This window comes from Maniola hyperantus, chromosome 18 (genome assembly GCF_902806685.2).
Source record: "Maniola hyperantus chromosome 18, iAphHyp1.2, whole genome shotgun sequence".
In the NCBI taxonomy this organism is placed as follows: Eukaryota; Metazoa; Arthropoda; class Insecta; order Lepidoptera; family Nymphalidae; genus Maniola; species Maniola hyperantus.
Genome location: NC_048553.1, coordinates 12,599,540 through 12,620,080, shown reverse-complemented (window position 1 = coordinate 12,620,080; position 20,541 = coordinate 12,599,540). Strand labels below are relative to the sequence as shown.

Sequence of the window (20,541 nt, the reverse complement as noted above, 5' to 3'; positions counted from 1 at the left end):
ACCTATGTCACTCATCTCCAGGTCTTTATCTATACCCATGGAAAAAATCACATCAAACCGTTGCGCCGTTGCGACATGATTGAAGGACAAACCAACAAACAAACAAACAAACACTTTCGCATTTATAATAAGGGTACTGCGGTATCCGCTTTTTAAGACGTCCACCACAAACTTTTTCAATATAAAAATATTTTAATAAGATTTTTTTCATATTTGCTTCTTTTATCCTTTAAGAATAACCAAAGAAAAATAGAAAGTAATACGGACTAAATAAAACCAAGACAAATACGGGACCAAAAGAAAGACAAGAAATCTTCATTTCGCGTAGATCGAAAATAAAATGCAAACAGCAGAATTACCCAATCCATGCAAATATTGACGAATGACCCTACATAAGGTTGGGACCTAACCTTTTTTTGTTTACTTTATGCCCGAGTCAAGGTGGGATGAAATTTTGACTGACTGATACCAAGATTGATACAATGGAAATTGTTTTCCGAGGATGGAGGTTTTTCAAGGAATGGTATTGGGATACAAAAGAATGACAAGGTTGGGCAAACAATGTATGAATTGAAATCGGAAGCCTCTGACATGCGTCTGACAATTTCCGGATTTTTATAGGGATGTGGAATGGAATTGTTGAATTGAAAGATACCGAAAAGTGGCGTATTTTGTACTGTGGTTTTATGTTATGATGACAAAAAATAAAGATGGTCAATCAATGCTTGTAAAATATCGTCAGTTATAAGTAAACTATTCCTACTTCCTAGTTTTTACTATGTACAGCTCATTTATGATCTTTAATTTTTTAATTCAAAACTATATTATTAACTTCAAGAGTCAGAATAAAGTCATAAAACTGTTCCGTCCATGTTGCTAACCAATGTTTCGTAACTAGCTACGAAATAACATTTATACTTCGTCTTTTCATAACTGGTTATTAACCGACAGACAGACAGACAGACAGACAGACAGACAGACGAACGGATGGACGGACGGACGGACGGACGGACGTATGTTCCCTATTGTTACCTATGTTCAATTTTTGTCAAACGGTGGATGGCGATGACGACGCAAGAAAAAATACTATACTATAAAAGTACTTATATATTTTTTTAAATAATAACTCAATAAGCTCACGTACAACAACAATAACTTCCAAACAGGTACTTACCTAGTTATAATTTAATTTGCAACAATTTCATTGGCGCCCCCCAAAATCAAGAGTTATAATCACGTTACTACCAGCAAAGTTTCCCGGGACAACCGTACCCCGAAGGATTATGCTAATTTAGGGTCCAAAATATTTCGTGCTCATTTCAAATAATTTCCGCTCCGGCCAAATGTATAATGGAACAACTTTAAATCTACTTAACTGCGTCTGTTATCCCGTATGTTACTAATCTTCTCAACTAAGGGCATCTTACAAACGAAATACATTTTCCATTTAGTAAGAAACTAGCTTATGCTCGCGATTTCGTCCACGTGGACTACACAAATTTCAAACCCCTAATTCACCCCCTTAGGGGTTGAATTTTCAAAATCCTTTCTTAGCGGATGCCTACGTCATAATAGCTATCTACATGCCAAATTTCAGCCTGATCCGTCCAGTAGTTTGAGCTGTGCGTTGATAGATCATTCAGTCAGTCAGTCAGTCACCTTTTCCTTTTATATATTGAGATTTCAAATAATTTCCGCTCCGGCCAAATGTAAAATGGTATAACTTTAAATCTACTTAACGACCCCTATTATCCCGTATGTTCCTAATCGTCTCAACTAAGGGCATCTTACAAACGAAAGACATTTTCTATTTAGTAAGAAAAGTAAGAAAATGCAGTGTATCCAATACATACTTAGTAATTCACTCAAAGTTCGATCTTGTGCCAGTTCTAACAGGTCTAAGTGACCCCCTTAGGGGTTGAATAATCAAAAATTCTTTCTTAGCGGATGCCTACGTCATAATCACGGAACAGAAAGAACAGTGGAAGTGCAATTCACCAAAATGACTATAGGAACCGCTGTCGCTAAACTCATACAAATATACCGATAGTCATATATTGCACTACAAAGAAACAAATCATTTGATTTGTCGTTTAAGTTTAGTCAAAACTAGCCTACGTCACAGATTTGGAAATAAACCCTGACGTTCTAGAAATAAGATTTATTTTGCTTTAGCGGAAGAACGTATTTACGAGCTATAGTCACACTCACGTCACACTAGATTCAATTGTCCAATTAATTCCGCTACTTGACCATAGATGGCGGTATTCTAAGTAGTAGCAATTATAAACTTAATTACTTTAAACATATGGTTGACATTTGCGTGATCGGTCGATTTTTTTTCCTACTCAGTTAAGGCTGCACCACGTAGCTCAATGAATTACCTATCGATATCGATAGATACTCGTTATTTTGTTCATTCGCAAAAATAAAATTAAAAAAGGTAATTATAAAATTGAATAAAAGTGCTGGTATGTATGCATGCCTTTTACAAGTATGCACAATAAATACTGCAACGTATGAACATAGATAAATTTTATTTATTGCCCTTGAAATAAAACATATTTGTTAAGAAACTGGCGTTTCGAAAGTCTTATTTTTAATTTTAATAAATGGTGTATGCGAACATTTATGTATATATTTTTCGACTATTGCCTTCATCAAATCGGTAACGTGATTAGACGCAGGAATCTCCGAATCACTTTGTCTTTTTGAAGAACCTGGAGTGACCACATTTATCATTTTGTGGCTGAAACCAAAATTAAATTTTGAGAATAAATCCGTACTAATATTATAAATGCGAAAGTGTGTCTGTCTGTCTGTCTGTCTGCTAGCTTTTCACGGCTCAACCGATCAACCGTTTTTGATGAAATTTGGTACAGAGATAGCTTGCATCCCGGGAAAGGACATAGGCTACTTTTTATCCCGGAAAGTTGAAAAGTTCCCACAGGATTTTTAAAAACCTAAATCCACGCGGACGAAGTCGCGGGCATCATCTAGTACCTATATAAAAATGAATAGGAGAAAAATTAATTAGTGTGTTTATGAATTAAATTTGATATTTAGTCAGTCAATCTTCATACAAAAATATAACTAAGAGGTGTGTTGTTTTGTATTATAATATCAAGTATTTTCAATACTTACTGAAAGTAATAAAATAAAACAAGGTTATTTGATTAAAAGACTTAACGATTTTCATTGATGGAAGCGCAGTAGGTTTCGTATATCTATATCCTTTATTTGATATTATAAAATCGACTTCTAAAAAAATGTTCAGAGCATATCATGCTTGATTTGGTTGGCATCCAATTAACTCTACCCGTTGCATCTATCCATTTCTCTTTGATGCTTGCATCTTTGGGAAACCTAAAAATATTTTAAATGAAGGTTAGAGGAACTACTGATGTCTAGTTAGTGATCAATGCAACGTCTCACTCATTAATAAATTATAATTATTGCGTTACTATTTATTTATATCCTTGTATCGATATCAATCGATAAATTCAATATTCTACTTGGCCACATCACTATTTGAGTAGCGAACACGGAGCGAAGTACTTTCGGAATAGAATCAATCCAAAATAAACTTTATCTTAATTGTTTAAGGTTGATTTTGACTAACCATTCTATTAAATATTAGTAAATTGAAATAAATTAAGATTTATTAGAAAACAATGAAAATCGTACTTACCGATAATACGAAACACCTCCATTTTTAAGATTTTATCTCCTACTATCATTTTTACACTACAAAACGGTAGTACGGCATTGCTAGGGCAATATGAATTTGTCGCGAGACTACCAACTCCACGCGATATTAGAACGCGACTGGGATCAGTTAAGCGTAACTACGCTTAATTGTGGCACGCGTGCCACGCCTACTTAGCACTTCCACTGTTTTTTCTGTTCCGTGGTCATAATAGCTATCTGCATGCCAAACAGCCCGATCCGTCCAGCCGTTTGAGCTGTGCGTTGATATATCAGTCAGTCAGACAGTCACCTTTTCCTTTTATATATGTAAAGATGATTTTAGTACAGGTGAAGAAGCCCTAAAGATGCACTTTTCAGCGCTTGTTTTAAATTATAATTAATCCTCGAGATTGTTTCGAGCCACATTTTCACAAAATGGATTTTCTTCTAAGCGTTTTGTGGGCGAAGATTTAGCTTTGAGCTCTAAAGTTATTTCCTTACACAAACACATTCAGTCTCAGTAAACAGAACGGACGGAATGAAATAGGTGTTTATCTTTATTTTTCCTTTAACGAAAGAATATTTTATTATTAACCAAGTATATTATTTTGTTGAGTGGGATTTTATGAAACGTAAAGAGAATAATAAAAAAGCGACGATATCCTTGTGGTTAAGGATCTCTTTTTCGGCGGATCCAGGGTTCGACTTCGATCCTGATATTTAGCATGCAGATGACGTAGGCATCCGCTAAGAAGCGATTTTTGAAAATTTTTGAAAATCGCACGCGGACGAAGTCGCGAGCATAAGCTTAAAAATATTACAAAGATCAAAAACTTGTGGGTATCCATCAAAATATTTCAAATTCCCCTTTTTTCCCATCGAGTCACACTGTTACTAGTTGCAACGTTTTTGCAGTTTTGCAACAGTTTTTTATTCATTGCAATTCCCAATGAGTCACACTGTTACATTGGGTGTGACTCGTTGGGAACTCATCACTCATTTTTTTATCCGCTTTATAAATTACCGTGAAAAAGCCCGATCCGTAAAGTAGTTTGAGCTGTGCGTTGATAGATCAATCAGTCAGTCAGTCAGTCAGTCAGCTTTTCCTTTTATATATATAGATTACTAGCTGATGCCCACGACTTCATCCACGTGGATTTAGGTTTTTAAAAATCCCGTGAGAACTCTTTGATTTTCTCTCTGTCTGTCTGTTGCACCGTTGCGACGTGATTGAAGGACAAACCAACAACTCAACAAACAAACACACTTTCGTATAATTTATAATAAGGGTACCTACTGATGACTTGTTTTTGAATTCCCTAGAATTTTTATATCCACTTTATAAATTACCGCGAAGGTTCAATTCAAAGTGTCAATATCCCAAACAAAGCCCACAATCTTGATACTTGATACGTGTTTTAATGCCGTAATAAAATTGATTACGGAATTAAGGTCACGTACCACATTAAGGTGAAGCGGGGTTCGTTCGGACACGCGTTTTAATTAAAATTGACGGAATACCGTTTTTGTTGGAGCAAATTAACTTCGGAACTCCGTTTCTAATGTAAATATTTCAGTTAAAAATCTTTTGAACGGCAAGAAAAATGGTGATTATTAGAATTTCCGTATCTTTTAAGCCCGTGGCTATGATTTAGGTTTTTAATGTTTTTTAAGGTTCCGTACCTCAAAAGGAAAAACGGAACCCTTATAGGATCACTTTGTTGTCTGTCTGTCTGTCAAGAAACCTTTACAGGGTACTTCCCGTTGACCTTGAATCATGAAATTTGGCAGGTAGGTAGGTCTTATAGCAGAGGTTAGGGGAAAAATCTGAAAACCGTGAATTTGTGTAGTTATATCACACAAAAAAAAATTAAATTGTGGTCATGAACTAAAGATTAGTATTTTCAATTTTTGAAGTGGGAGGCTTCGGCCGTGGCTAGTTACCACCCTACCGGCAAAGCCGTGCCGCCAAGCGATTTAGCGTTCCGATACGATGCCGTGTAGAAATCAAAGGGGTATGGGTTTAATAAAAACTGCCATACCCCTTCCAGGTTAGCCCGCTATCATCTTAGACTGCATCATCACTTACCATCAGGTGAGATTGCAGTCATGGGCTAACTTGTATCTTAATTTAAAAAAAAAGTAAAATAACTATATCACTGGTTTTTGAAAGTCGGCTATAAATTACTAAATATGAATGGCAGATGAAGTCGTGGGCAAGAACTAGGTAAAGACGCACCTATAGGGCCAACGTAATGAGATAATAATATACATGTTGATCTTTAGCATACGAGAATTGATATGGGGTACTTTGTGAGGTCTAATCTCGTAACCACAACACATTCAACTTGTCACCTTATTTCTAGGGGCATAAAGTCGGTTGTCCCGTAGAAGACTTCCTACATACTTCACCCTGTTTCGTAACAAGGGTAACAAGTCAATCATAAATGATCTCATTACGCAGTTAATTGGTATCTATGCTTATTAACATAATTAATGCGATCGATCGCCAAGGGGAATATAACATGGGGGCTTACAGGGGATGCGTAGTAAATTATGGGTTCCTACAAGTAATTGCCGTGATGGCCTAGTGGTTACAACGTGTCCGCCTCCTGTTTGGGAGGTCGGGGGTTCGATCCCGAGCACGCACCTCTAACTTTTCGGAGTTAAGTGCGTTTTAAGCACCGAGGACAAAATCCAGGTTTTGAGTAATTAAATATCACTTGCTTTAACGGTGAAGGAAAATATTGTGAGGAAACCTGCATGCCTGAGAGTTTTCCATAATGTTCTCAAAGGAGTGTGAAGTCAACCAATCCGCACATGGTTGTCTACACGGGTAAAATAATTCATGTTCCGTCCTTTTTTAGCAATATTAAAAAGAAACAGATACCTATCTACTCTAAATTTAGTTTATAGAAAGGCAACAGAATCGGCGCCACTATAATACTATAACATTAAATAGCCAAACCCAATTTGATAGACATAACTTCCGACACATTTTCTGATACTTAAAGAGTCGGCCATTTTCCAAAAGGAATTTTCCTTTATCAGAACCAATTCGTTAATGGGATATCAAAATCAAATTAAGCTTCGAGGAAATTTTCAAATAATGAGTGAGTCGAGGAGGAAAGTGTCAACCTGTCGAGGGTACTTCGGATGGAAACGAACGCCATTGACTAATGGCACGTGAAATAATGATCACAATCAGTTTACGATTTGTGTAATACTATCAGGATAAAGTTATGATAGCGTAGTGGTTAGGACGTCCGCCTTCTAATCGGAGGTCGGGGGTTCGATCCCGGGCACGCACCTCTAACTTTTCGGAGTTATGTGCGTTTTGAAGTAATTAAATATCACTTGCTTTAACGGTGAAGGAAAACATCGTGAGGAAACTTGTATGCCTGAGAGTTCTCCATAATGTTCTCAAAGGTGTGTGAAGTCTGCCAATCCATCAATCTAAATATCATACCTAGTCGCTCATCGTTCCTCCCTGTGTTGTGGACAATACGCAGAGAAACTTTCAGATTTTATAAAATAGCGAAGGTCTGCCACGCGCTGGCTCTTAGTTCAATATTCGGCTCATTATCGGCCGGTTTATTTTCATGTATCGTTTTTTTTATTTCGACAAATATTAATGGTTATTATTTGTTACACAATTCATTAAAAAAGAGGTAATAACTTAGTGGTAAAAACATCGGTCTAGTTTTCGGAGGCCCCGGGTTCGATCCCGGACAAGCACCTCTTATTTCACGGAGTTGTGATAAATATCACTTGCTTTAATGGTGAAGAAAAACATCGTAAGGAAACCTGCATGCCTGAGAGTTCTCCATACCTAATGTTCTCAAAGGTGTGTGAAGTCTACCAATCCGCACATGGCCAGCGTGGTAGACTATGGCCAAAACTCTTCTCACTGTGGAGGAGGACTCTACAGTGAGCCGGTGATGGGTTGATCATGATGATGATGATGATGATGATGAAAATTACTTACACTTATAACAAAGCATGGATTTCTTTTTTCATTACAAAAAGCTATGAATAGGTACAACTAAGAAACAGAGGTTTAAGAGAAGTCGGTCTGTCCGTCTGAGATCTTTTATTCTAATCCTATTAAGAGGTAAGATTTCTTAAGGTTTTTGTGATTATTTAGTTCTCGTGGACACTCAAAGCTTAGCCGAGATTTTAAAAAAAGAAAAGAAAATTCAGTCATCTTTATTGAAAAGCTGGTTTCATTTCAAGGCAAAACAACTGATAAAGTCTCTCCTGTTATCTTTATGAAATCTATACTTAGGTACTTAAAATAGAGAGCCTCAATAGCTCAACGGGTAAAGGAGTGGACTGAAAACCGAAAGGTCGACGGTTCAAACCCCGCCCGTTGCACTATTGTCGTACCTACTCCTAACACAAGCTTGTTGCGTAGTTGGAGAGGAAAGGGGAATATTAGTCATTTAACATGGCTAATATTTTTAAAAAAAAAAGACTTGGCGGATTTTTTACGTAACTATCTGAAGACCGTGAATTTGTGGTTACATCACACAAAAAAAAATGTGGTCATAAATAAACTGATAATTAGAATTTTCCATTTTCGAAGTAAGATAACTATATCAAGTGGGGTATCATATGAAAGGTCTTCACCTGTACATTGTAAAACAGATTTTTATTTATTTTTATGCATCATAGTTTTTGAATTATCGTGCAACATATTGAAAAATACGACTGTGTCACGGAACCCTCGTTGCGCGACCCTGACTTACACTTGGCCGGTTTATTTAATGCTTTTATTATCGAATTACATTTTCCGTTACTTACTTGGACGGTTACTTACGAGTAAATTTTTTTTTAAAGCAGCACACATAACTTTTTAAAGTCATTAAAAATTCGCTCTAACATTTTTGCTTTCAAACCCTTATATATCTAGCTCAACCCTGGCGCAGCATCGCCTCATAAATCCTTGCCCCGCTAAGTACCCAAGTCGTTAAACACTAAGTACTCCTAACATAAGCAGTCTTAAATACTTAGTGGTCTCAACTAATTGGCGTACCTACTCGTACTTTGCATCGAACAGTAGATTCTACCGAGACTCGTAACTTGTAACATGTGAGACGCAAATCGGATTTAATAAATCTATGTGCTAGCTTAAAAGCTGTGATAGCCTAGTGGTTAGGACGTCCGCTTTCTAATCGGAGGTCTGGGGTTCGATCCCGGACACGCACCTCTGACTTTTCGGGGTTATGTGCGTTTTAAGTTATTAAATACTAGCTGATGCCCGCGACTTCGTCCGCGTGGAATGAGGTTTTTAAAAATCCCGTGGAAACTCTTTAAATTTCCGGAATAAAAAGTAGCCTATGGTACTCTCCAGGTCTTTATCTATACCCATACAAAAAATCACGTCAATCCGTTGCACCGTTGTGACGTGATTGAAGGACAAACCAACAAACCAATAAACCAACAAACAAACACACTTTCGCATTTATAATAAGGGTACTGATCACATGCTTTAAGCTTTAACGGTGAAGGAAAAAATCGTGAGGAAACCTGCATGCCTGAGAGTTCTCCATAATGTTCTCAAAGGTGTGTGAAGTCTACCTACCTGCCACATGATTCTAGGTCAAGATTTCTTGACATACACGACAGACAGACACATACAAAAAAGTGATCCTATAAGGGTTCCTTTTTTCTTTTGAGGTATGGAACCCTAAAAATTAATTTCTTTGCGAATCATCAAAAATATAAACCAAGGACACAGAGAAAAATGTTCCAGCTGTGTTTAAAAAAGTAATTAGCATCTCCTCAGAGGTAATCTTGAGAGATTAATCGTCGCAAATTAGCGGGATTTCTTTATAATGAACATTTTGGGATCTGCTCTTTTTAGGGTTCCGTACCCGAAGAATTTTTTCCCGAAGAGTGCAAACGGGACCATATTACTAAGCCTCCGAGGTCCGTGCGTCCGTCCGTATGTCTGTCAGCGGGCTTTATCTCGCGAAAATAGGTAGAGAGCAAAAATATTCGCAGAATGTGTGCCTATTCCAATTGCCGCTATTACAACACATAGTAAATTCCAAAATGGCCGCCATGAAAGTTAAAAAAAGTGTTCAATTCAATTCCATTTTCTTTATTGCGAACTAGATGATGCCGGCATCTCCGTCCGCGTGGATTTAGGCTTTTTACGTGGGAACTCTTAAAATTTCCAGGATAAAAGTAGCCTATATCCGTTTCCGGGATGTAAGCTAACTCTGTACCGAATTTCATGAAAATCGGTTGAACGGTTGGGCCGTGAAAAGCAAGCAGACAGACAGACGGGCACATTTTCGCATATAAAATGCATGTCCACTTCATTTGTGCCTAAAATATCTTCGGTTATTTCATAGACGATGGTACGGAACCCTTCGTCTGCGATTCCGACTCGCACTTGACCGATTTTTAATGTTTGCTCTGTTTGCCCCGAAAAATATGAAGAGCGTTATTAATTTAAAGTCTTGCTCATTCTCTCTTGCTTTTATGTTAATCTGCAATCATACTTGAGAGGAAAGACTTTTTAATTTGTGGGGTACCTACTTACTTAATTGCTTATTTTTATAACAACACTAGCTGATGCCCGCGACTTCGTCCGCGTGGATTTAGGTTTTTAAAAATCCTGTGGGAACTCTTCTATTTCCGGGATAAAAAGTAGTCTATGTCCTTTCCCGGGATGCAAGCTATCTCTCTACCAAATTTCGTTAAAATCGGTTGAACGGATGGGCCGTGAAAAGCTAGCAGACAGACAGACAGACACACTTTCGCATTTATAATATTAGTATGGATCAAAAAATACATTTTTACGGTCCCGTACCTGAAGGATTCTAACGCGACCCTATTAATAACCCTCCGCTGTCCGTCCTCAGCAAAATGCATTTTTTGCATTGCTTTTACAATATAATACACGACAGACAAACAGACAGACAACGTAGTGATCCTATAAGAGTTTCTTTTTTCCTTCTGAGGTACGGAACCCAAAAAACAACTTTTTGTATACTCACAGGAAACGGTTGTACATGTAATTAAATGTCAATTGATTTTCAACTAGCTTACCACTATTCTGTATTCAACTACTTAGATAATTAAGTAAGGCAGTGGTTCGACCACCGACAAAGAAAATTGAAAGAGAAACGAGTAGAACTAGAAACTATAAACGAGTTGGCGACCAGCGGGAAGCGAGTGTGTAGTTTCGATAGTTTTGTCGCCGGGCTGTAAGCGAGTGTGCAAGTGCGACGAGCGATTACTCGCGCCATTCGCCCGCGGTCGCTCAGTCCTGTGCAAACCTGCGCGCGCGTTACACGTGTTCAAGCGAGCGAGCATCGCTGAACGAATACCGCTGAGGCAATTTATTTTTGAAAGCTCGTCGCTCAGCGACAAAACTAATAAAACGAGTCGTCGCCGGCAGTGTGAACGACTGTTCACACTGCCGGCGACGACTGCCTGTTCAGACAGCAACTTTTGATATTTGCATCTCTTTCGTTTACACGGAATGTACATTTATTGTGCGTTTCTTGAGAGAGAAAATCGCCGACAATTAGTCGTTTTCTCGCCGGCGGCGGTCGGACCACTGCCTAAATGTCACCCCGACAAATAGTTCTTTGTTTCGGACATTTTCAAACGACTCCCTGACTCTATCATTAAATTGGTATTAGGTATAAACTTAATGCCGCTATTGTTTTTTTTACAATCGGCTTTCACCTTGGCCGCTTTACGTAACGCTTTATTTGTAGTTATTTTGGGGTATCCGGTATCCAATCAGAATTATTTCCTTTTTAGAGTTCCGTATCTCAAAAGGAAAAAAGGTAACCTTAAAATGTGTTCATGAACCAATAATCAGTACCTACCCTTATTATAAATGCGAAAGTGTGTTTGTTCGTTGGTTTGTCCTTCAATCACGTCGTAACGGTGCAACGGATTGACGTAATTTTTTGCATGTGTATAGATAAAGACCTGGAGAGTGACATAGGCTACTTTTTATCCCGGAAAATCAAAGAGTTCCCACGGGATTTTTACAAAACCTAATTCCACGCGAACGGAGTCGCGGGCATCAACTAGTAATTAATATTTTCAATTTTCAAAGTATGATAACTATACCAAGTATCATATCACATGAAAGGACTTTTTTTTTTAATTTATAAACTAGTGCTTGGCTGCAATCAGACCTGATGGCAAGTGATGATGCAGCCGAAGATGGAGCGCGCTTGCCTAGAAGATGCCTATTCACTCTTGACTTGAAGGTACCCATATTATAATTAGAGGGGAAAACTGATGCTGGAAGGACGTTCCAAATCTTAGCGGTTCGGATTAGAAATGAGGAGGCAAATCGCTTCGTACGTATCCGTGGAATTTCGATTAGCTACCTACGGGTGCAGACCTTGGCGAATGTCTTGCAGTACGATAGTAGAATGGTGAAGGAGGAACCAGGTCAAAAAGTTCTTCGGCACACTCTCCGAAATTATCCTGTAGAATACCGATAGACAGGCAACAGCCGGACAGACGGACAGACAGACAGACAACAAAGTAATCCTATAAGGGTTCGTTTTTTCTGTTTGAGGTACGGAACCCAAAAAAGTAGTCAGAATTTTTCAGTTTTTCCTATGAAACTCTGAGTACGGTACTTTATGAAAAGGATACTTAACTGCGCTCTAATTCACGCTCATAGAATATCAGAATATATCCAGGTAACGGAGTTATCATATCAATAGAGCAGCAACTTCTCGCAGAATGGACACAATGGTGCATCACTGTACCCTATCCGCGGAATAAAGTTAATATTTTTTTTTTAAATGAAAATGGTAAGCAAACGAGCAGGCGAGTCACCTGATGTTAAGTGATTACCGCTGCCCATGAACATTTGCAGTACCAGAGGAACCACCAATGCGTAACCGGCCTTTCAGGAATTTGTTGGTCCGCCCCTTGAATAACCCCATCTTGTACTCTAATGGGAACACCGATGAAGGGAGTTGATTCCACAGTTTGCATGTGCGTGAAAAAAAGGATCTGGCACAACGGGTGGTCGAAGTGCTCCAGACACCCAGGTGGTGAGGGGGAAATTGTTTGCGGTGGCGTGCGGTGCGGTTGTAGAAAAAGGAGTTAAGTTAGTTTACCCATACAAATGATAGAGCACTAAAACTACAAAATGAGGCAAATTATTATTGGTATTGGATTGTGTTTAGGTAGTATAACAATAACGCTAAGTTTTTGCTAGCGTTCTGGTTACACCCTGTATTGTCATTAGGCTCACATATACGGGGTTAGTTACTCCATTGTCTAACTCAATGTCTTCAGCTAACAGAGTTATCGACTTTTCAGTAGGTCAAAATGCTCGAATCACGGACCTAACTCTATTAATCGATTTTCACCCGATTATTGGATATAGAGTAGGAAAACATAACGCTAGAATAATCCGTAATCAAGCTTTTTTCGTACATTTTAATAGAACACAAGGGAAAACGAGGTTAATTTGATGTTTCTAAAATGATTTATGAAAGTAAACATTCATCTATACTAATATTATAACCCGACTAAGCTCAGCGGGTTGCGAAACTTAAATAGCCAGTAGGCAAGGCGCATAATTCGTAAAACCGACGACGTAGACGTTTGATGCATGATATAGCTAAAGACCAGGAGAGTGACATAGGCTACTTTTTAGGGTTCCGTACCTCAAAAGGAAAAACGGATCCCTTATAGGATCACTTTGTTGTCTGTCTGTCTGTCAAGAAACCTACAGGGTACTTCCCGTTGACCTAGAATCATGAAATTTGGCAGTTAGGTAGATCTTATAGCTGACATTTGGGGAAAAATCTGAAAACCGTGAATTTAGGGTTAGATCACACAAAAAAAATTAAATTGTGGTCATGAACTAACAATTAGTATTTTCAACTTTCGAAGTGAGTGACTATATCAAGTGGGGTATCATATGAAAGGTCTTCACCTGTACATTCTAAAACTGATTTTTATTTATTTTTATGCATCATAGTTTTTGAATTATCGTGCAAAATGTCGAAAAAATACGACTGCAGTACGGAACCCTCATTGCGCGAGCCTGACTCGCACTTGGCCGGTTTTTTTATCCCGTAAAATCAAAGAGTTCCCACGGGATTTTTAATAAAAAAAATAAAAAAATATGCTTTATTGTTTTCATTATTGCTAAGTATGTACAATGTTTTTATCTAATAATATATCCATTATCCACAGAATATATCTAAAGTCTAAACTAATAACTAATCTACCAACCTGCCAAATTTCATGATTCTAGGTCAACGGTAAGTACCCCGTAGGTTTCTTGACAGACAGACAGACAGACAGATAAACAGACAGACAGACAAACAGACAGACAGACAGACAGACAAACAGACAGACATACAGACAGACAGACAGACAAAGTGATCCTATAAGGGTTTCGTTTTTCCTTTCGGTACGGAACCCTAAAAAAACGCCATTTGTTTCCTGTAGGCCACGCGGGCAAAGCCGCGGGCAGAAGCTAGTCTTTTTATATATTTAGAAGACTAGAAGTGATTCTTGAACACAAATTTGGCTCGAAACATAGTTTATCATACCTAGAATCGATCTGCATTCATAACTTTTTTCGATAAATTGTCGCCAAAGTCAAAGTCAAAGTCAAATGATTTATTCAAAATAGGTAATAAATTACTCTTATTGATTGTCTGGTATAGTGTTAGATTTGTACCTAATTCGATATTCCATAACGCAGTCTGATTATATTTCTAATAGAGGAAGTTAGCTGGGATAATAATTGTGTAGCAATTTCTGTGTCTTTAAACTTTATCGTGTTAAAAAGTAGGCCATATTCATATCACCCTCTTATCTACGAGTCTCCAATCGAAATTTAAATGTCGCTGAGTTTCACGATGGTGTACCATTATACCTTGTCATCAAATTATAGATGCGGAATCTATTAAATTTAGAGATGGGTATGATTCATCAAATCAACCCATCGCCGGCTCACTACAGAGCACTCTCCTCAGGTCTCCTCTCAGAGTGAGAAGGGTTTCAGCCATAGTCTACCACGCCGACCATGCGCGGATTGGTAGACTTCACACACTTTTGAGAACATTATGGAGAGCTCTCAGGCATGCAGCTTTCCTCACGATGGTTTCCTTCACCGTTAAAACAAGTGATATATTTAATGAATTAAAACTCACAAATATACAAATATCTGTCCCGGCTTTACTCACGTGTTTAGTCGACGTTAGCCCGACTAGTTTCGAACCCATCCGGGGTCCTTTTTCAAGGGAGTCAGTTCTCGCACGCGTCGCGATTGTTACTGTGATTATTTAAAACCGGCCAAGTGCGAGTCAGGCTCGCGCAATGAGGGTTCCGTACTACAGTCGTATTTTTTCGACATTTTGCACGATAATTCAAAAACTATGATGCATAAAAATAAATAAAAATCTGTTTTAGAATGTACAAGTGAAGACCTTTTATATGATACCCCCACTTGATATAGTCACTCACTTCGAAAGTTGAAAATACTAATTATTAGTTCATGACCACAATTTAATTTTTTTTGTGTTATCTAACCCTAAATTCACGGTTTTCAGATTTTTCCCCAAATGTCAGCTATAAGAACTACCTACCTGCCAAATTTCATGATTCTAGGTCAACGGGAAGTACCCTGTAGGTTTTTTATTTTATTTATTTTTATTTTTCATGTACCAAAATTGTAGTTACAAAGTAATAATAAATTAAGTTACATTGGAAATGCTTATCTCTAAACAGAGATTTCTTCCAGCTTCAGGTTTCTTGACAGACAGACAACAAAGTGATCCTATAAGGGTTCCGTTTTTCCTTTTGAGGTACGGAACCCTAATAATGGAAATCACTCACGATAGTTTAAATGCTAAAACTCACAAAGTTAAAGGTGAGTGCCCGGGATCGAAGCCCGACCTCCGATTAGAAGGCGGACGTCTTAACCACTAGGCTATTACAGCTTAAGACAAGATAAGAATAAGACTTAATAGAAATATTTAAATGCCATGTAATGTAACCACATTCGAGGAATTGATCACCGTATTTACAGATACAGTGTATATCCTCATACGGCTTTCTCTGGTGGGAGGCTTCGGCCGTGGCTAGTTACCACTCTACCGGCAAAGTCATGCCGCCAAGCGATTTTGCGTTCCGGTACGATGCCGTGTAGAAACCAAAGGGGTGTGGGTATAATAAAAACTGCCATACCCCTTGCGGGTTAGTCCGCTTCTATCTAAAGACTGCATCATTACCCACTTACCACCAGGTGAGATTGCTGTCAAGGGCTAACTTGCATCTGAATAAAAAAAAAGGCAGTGCTCTGCCGTTATCGCCAGTCGATTGCCCTGTAGAAATTTGACAATTTTCCCACTATAATTTTCTTTGAAAGTTCAAGAAGAGACTAGACTGAAAATCTTTAAAATAATTTCCATTAAAACCCGGAAGTTAGTATAAAGTTAGAGCATTCTTTACATTAACTTTAACTAGCCATTAATCACGTTTATCTCAGTTAACACCCGAAGTAACTTAGTAAAATTCAGAGAATTTTAATTAATAGTTACCTAATCTACTCTTTTTTAGGGTTCCGTGCCTCACACCCTTATAGGATCAGTCTGTTGTCTGTCTGTCTGTCAAGGAAGTAGGAACCTATAGGGTACTTCTCATTGACATATTATAAATTATGAAACTCGGCAAGTAAGTATTTATAGCACACGTAAAGTGAAAAATCCCTAAACCGTAAGATTGTGAAAAAAAATTAAAATGTAAAATTAACAAATAATTAGTATTTTCAACTTTCAAAAGAAGATTTAAGTATACCAAGTGGGGTATCATAATAATATGAAAGGGGATTTCCTTTACATTCTAAAACAGATTTTTATTTATTTTTATGCATAACAGTTTTTGATTTATTGTGCAAAATGTCGACAAAATACGACTGTAGTACGGAACCCTCGGTGCGCGAGTCTGACTTGCACTTTGCCGGTTTTTTAGGGTTCCGTACCTCAAAAGGAAAAACGGAACCCTTATAGGATCACTTTGTTGTCTGTCTGTCTGTCTGTCTGTCTGTCTGTCTGTTAAGAAACCTACAGGGTACTTCCCGTTGACCTAGAATCATGAAATTTGGCAGGTAGGTAGATCTTATAGCTGATATTTGGGGAAAATCTGAAAACCGTGAATTTAGGGTTAGATCACACAAAAAATATTAAATTGTGGTCATGAACTAATAATTAGTATTTTCAACTTTCGAAGTGAGTGACTATATCAAGTGGGGTATCATATGAAAGGCCATCACCTGTACATTCTAAAACAGATTTTTATTTACTTTTATGCATCATAGTTTTTGAATTATCGTGCAAAATGTCGAAAAAATACGACTGTAGTACGGAACCCTCATTGCGCGAGCCTGACTCGCACTTGGCGGTTTTTTTTTTATTGGACTGATTATTGTAATGAAAATAGAATTTTCAAAATAAGATCGAATTCAGTCCCTATTTTCATTCTCTGTCCCGATTCCCAACCCTATTGTTTTTTGGTTATCTATGACAAATAGGTAGGTAGTCCAAAAAGTTGAGATGCGTGCCTGAGAACCTCGGACTCCTGAACTAAGAGGCGGACATCTTAACCACTAGGCTCTCATCGCTATCTAGTTAGAAGAAATAGGTAAATTAGGTAATAGGTTATAGCTACCTACATTCTATGTAGGTAGATATCAGCCTAAATTAAGGTCCATTTATTAACTGTGACATTTGTAGCTGAGAATAGGTAGGCTATAATTACCTAAAATATCCTTCATTAAAGGTCACGTTAAGGTCATTTTCTTTTTAAGTTTGTAGGTGGTGCGTAATGATTGATACGTAGAGCAAATAAAAAATAGACCTGTTAAGTATTTTAAAAATAATACTTTTTTAGCGCTTCCTTTTTACCCAACGACAGCAAAGCCAAAAAGAAGGGTTATGATTTTGGCAGTCTATGTATATATGTATGTGTGTTCCACTGTGGCGGCTAAACTATCGGGCCGATTTTTAAGAATGAGGTGTCAATTGATTCGTTGTTATGGTCCGGGTGATATAGGTTACATTTTCAAAACCGGCAAAATCGATCTGACGGATGTTACATCCAAAAAAGTGGGGTCTTTAAAACTTTTTTTGCTATTGTATCGAGTGGGATGTCAAATGAAGGGGGAAAAAAATACAGAGTTCATAAAAATAAATAGTTAACTATTAAAATATATATGTTATGGGCAATTTGATAAGTCCGGGCACTATTAATAATGGCCGGTCTGTATTCTTAATGCCCGACTCAATTGGACAATGTGATTAAAACAGCATGATTAATCACTTTTCCCGGCCATTATGAATAATGCCCACCCTATCTTGGGCAAAGTAATAAATTTACCGTGTAAGTATATCAAATCATTACAGTAAAACTATTGATACAGCTTGCCCTAATAATACTACGTAAGTACTATTATATCTTCTGTGATAAGACGCAGAATAGGTAGAATGATACTTATAAAAAGATTTTTTATTCAAATAAGCTTTGCATGTAGTGCTTTTTCATTTCAAGACGTGAATCTACCACTGATACAGATAATGTTTTTCCTACCGAGAAGAATCAGCAAGAAATTCGGCGCCTGCTTTTTCAAATATTTAATTTACAATATACTACGTTAGTATTATAATTCAATTAGACCCTCAATACCTCAACCGGTATAGGAGTGGACTGAAAACCGAAAGGTCGACGGTTCAAACCCCGCCCGTTGCACTATTGTCGTACCTACTCCTAGCACGAGCTTGACGCTTAGTTAGAGAGGAAAGGGGAATATTAGTCATTTAACATGGCTAATATTCTTTTAAAAAAAAAATTGTACTACTACTATATAATATATGTAATACGGTGTAAGTACAATTATGCAATCGTACTTGTATCCCGTTATTAAGCTTTAAAACGCACCTCTAACTTTTCAGAGTTATGTAATAGGAGATATTTAATTGCTTAAAAATAAGCAATTAAATATCTCCTATTTTTAACAGTGAAGGAATAGGTACATCATGAGAAAACCTGCTTGCTAGCTTGAGAGTTCTCCATATGAGAGTTCTCAAAGGTGTCCAATACGCATTTGGCCAACGTAGTGGACTATGGCCAAACCTTTCTTATTCTAAGAGGAGACCCGAGCTCAATAATGAGCTGGCAATGGATTGATGATATTGATCTAATACCTATTGACCTAATATTGATGAAGAAAAGCTTTAAATGCCTATGTAAGTATATTTTTGTAAGGTTTTAATAAATAAATGCTTAAGTAGGCACCTAATACATAATTATTATAATATATTAATTTAAATAATAAAGTAGTATTATTATTTAGTTATTCAAACACCTATACTTACATAAATAATTAAGTAAGTTTGTACCTACCTAGGTATAAAATGCTACTCAATTATTTACTTGCTTAAAAGCTGAGTAGTCCTACTATATACCTAGGTATAAAATTATATTAGAGCTTTTAGTACAAAGCTCTCACGAAGACGTCAATGAGCTTTTAAAGATAACGCTATTGGCACATAGGTTTAAATGCTAACCTGCAAGATAAAAGGCCCCGGGTACATACCTATCCTGGGACGTCCTGAAATAACTCTATCTAAATATATAAAAGGAAAAAGGTGACTGACTGACTGATCTATCAACGCACAGCTCAAACTTCTGGACGGATCGGGCTTAAATTTGGCATGCAGATAGCTATTATGACGTAGGCATCCGCAAAGAGAGGATTTTTGAAAATTCAATCCCTAAGGGAGTGAAATAGGGGTTTGAAATTTGTGCATTCCACGCGGACGAAGTCGTGAGCATAAGCTAGTCTATAATAAATACCTATACCTATTCCAATAATCCGCACGTCACGTATAATTTTATCGTTCTGTGTCCACATTCATTTTTTTTATTATTTAATTACAATTGTAGAAATAGATGCTCCTACAAGTTGGATAAAAAATACGCATTGTTTTTTTAATCCGTTAAAATAAGTGGCTGTTAAGTATTTTGAAAGTAAATAATCTTAAAATTTTGAACGCTACAACTTGAACAACTTACACTCTATTATAGCGTAGGTAGACCCAGTCAGAAGGCCTTCCGCTCACAAAATAACTTTCAGAAATCCAAATTTCGAAAACACAGCACTCAAGTCCAAATCACCAACACTCAAATCACTGCACAAATTCTGTATATTCACAAAAAAAACTTTAATTTTTTTTTATCGCACTGCTCTGTCTTAATTTTTCCTAACTCTATGCAAATCTTAGGCTAAGGACACAACAACAATTTTTTGCTATTGTTTATTTCTTCGTAATTGTAAATTGAATTTCGCTCGCGACGTAATTCGAAATTTGAATGAGAGAATAACAAACCCCTCAGAATACGTGCTTCAAGCTCGACAGCCTGAAGAGAACTGAGGGTCCAATACCTGCAACGTTACGCACACAGCTGCATTCCACGCACACTGGGGTACTAGCGATTTTAAGCTTGGTGTACACACTCTTCACGCGTTGAACTGTTTTCCTTTTTGTCCTGCCTTTTTTTCTGCTTTTCATCCCTAATTCACGCAGTGCAGTAAGTATCTATACTATACATAATATTATATACACCTACTGCATTAGTGCGTTGCTCCTAATTTGTTTCAGGTTTTATGAAAAACCAGTACGCTTAAGCTCTGTCAATAGCTCTACTTCGTAGTAATGAATGTACTTTTTCCGTCTTTATCAAAGAGAGTTATTTATAGGGCAAACTATGGTGTTCTAAAGACGTTTTGGTGGGTGTTATTCTTCTTACATCTAATACTACTTTTCATTC

At 37.4% G+C, this 20,541-nt stretch overlaps 1 long non-coding RNA gene across 1 annotated transcript in view; it reads right to left on the bottom strand.

The window, feature by feature from the left end:
• LOC138403566 (uncharacterized) overlaps window positions 1–20,119 on the bottom strand; it is a 139,669-nt gene extending 119,550 nt beyond the window's left edge. Inside the window, exon 1 of the long non-coding RNA XR_011237826.1 lies at window positions 19,786–20,119. This is a non-coding gene — a long non-coding RNA (uncharacterized lncRNA). The remainder of the gene's footprint in view (window positions 1–19,785) is intronic.
• Between the last annotated feature and the right edge of the window lie 422 nt (window positions 20,120–20,541).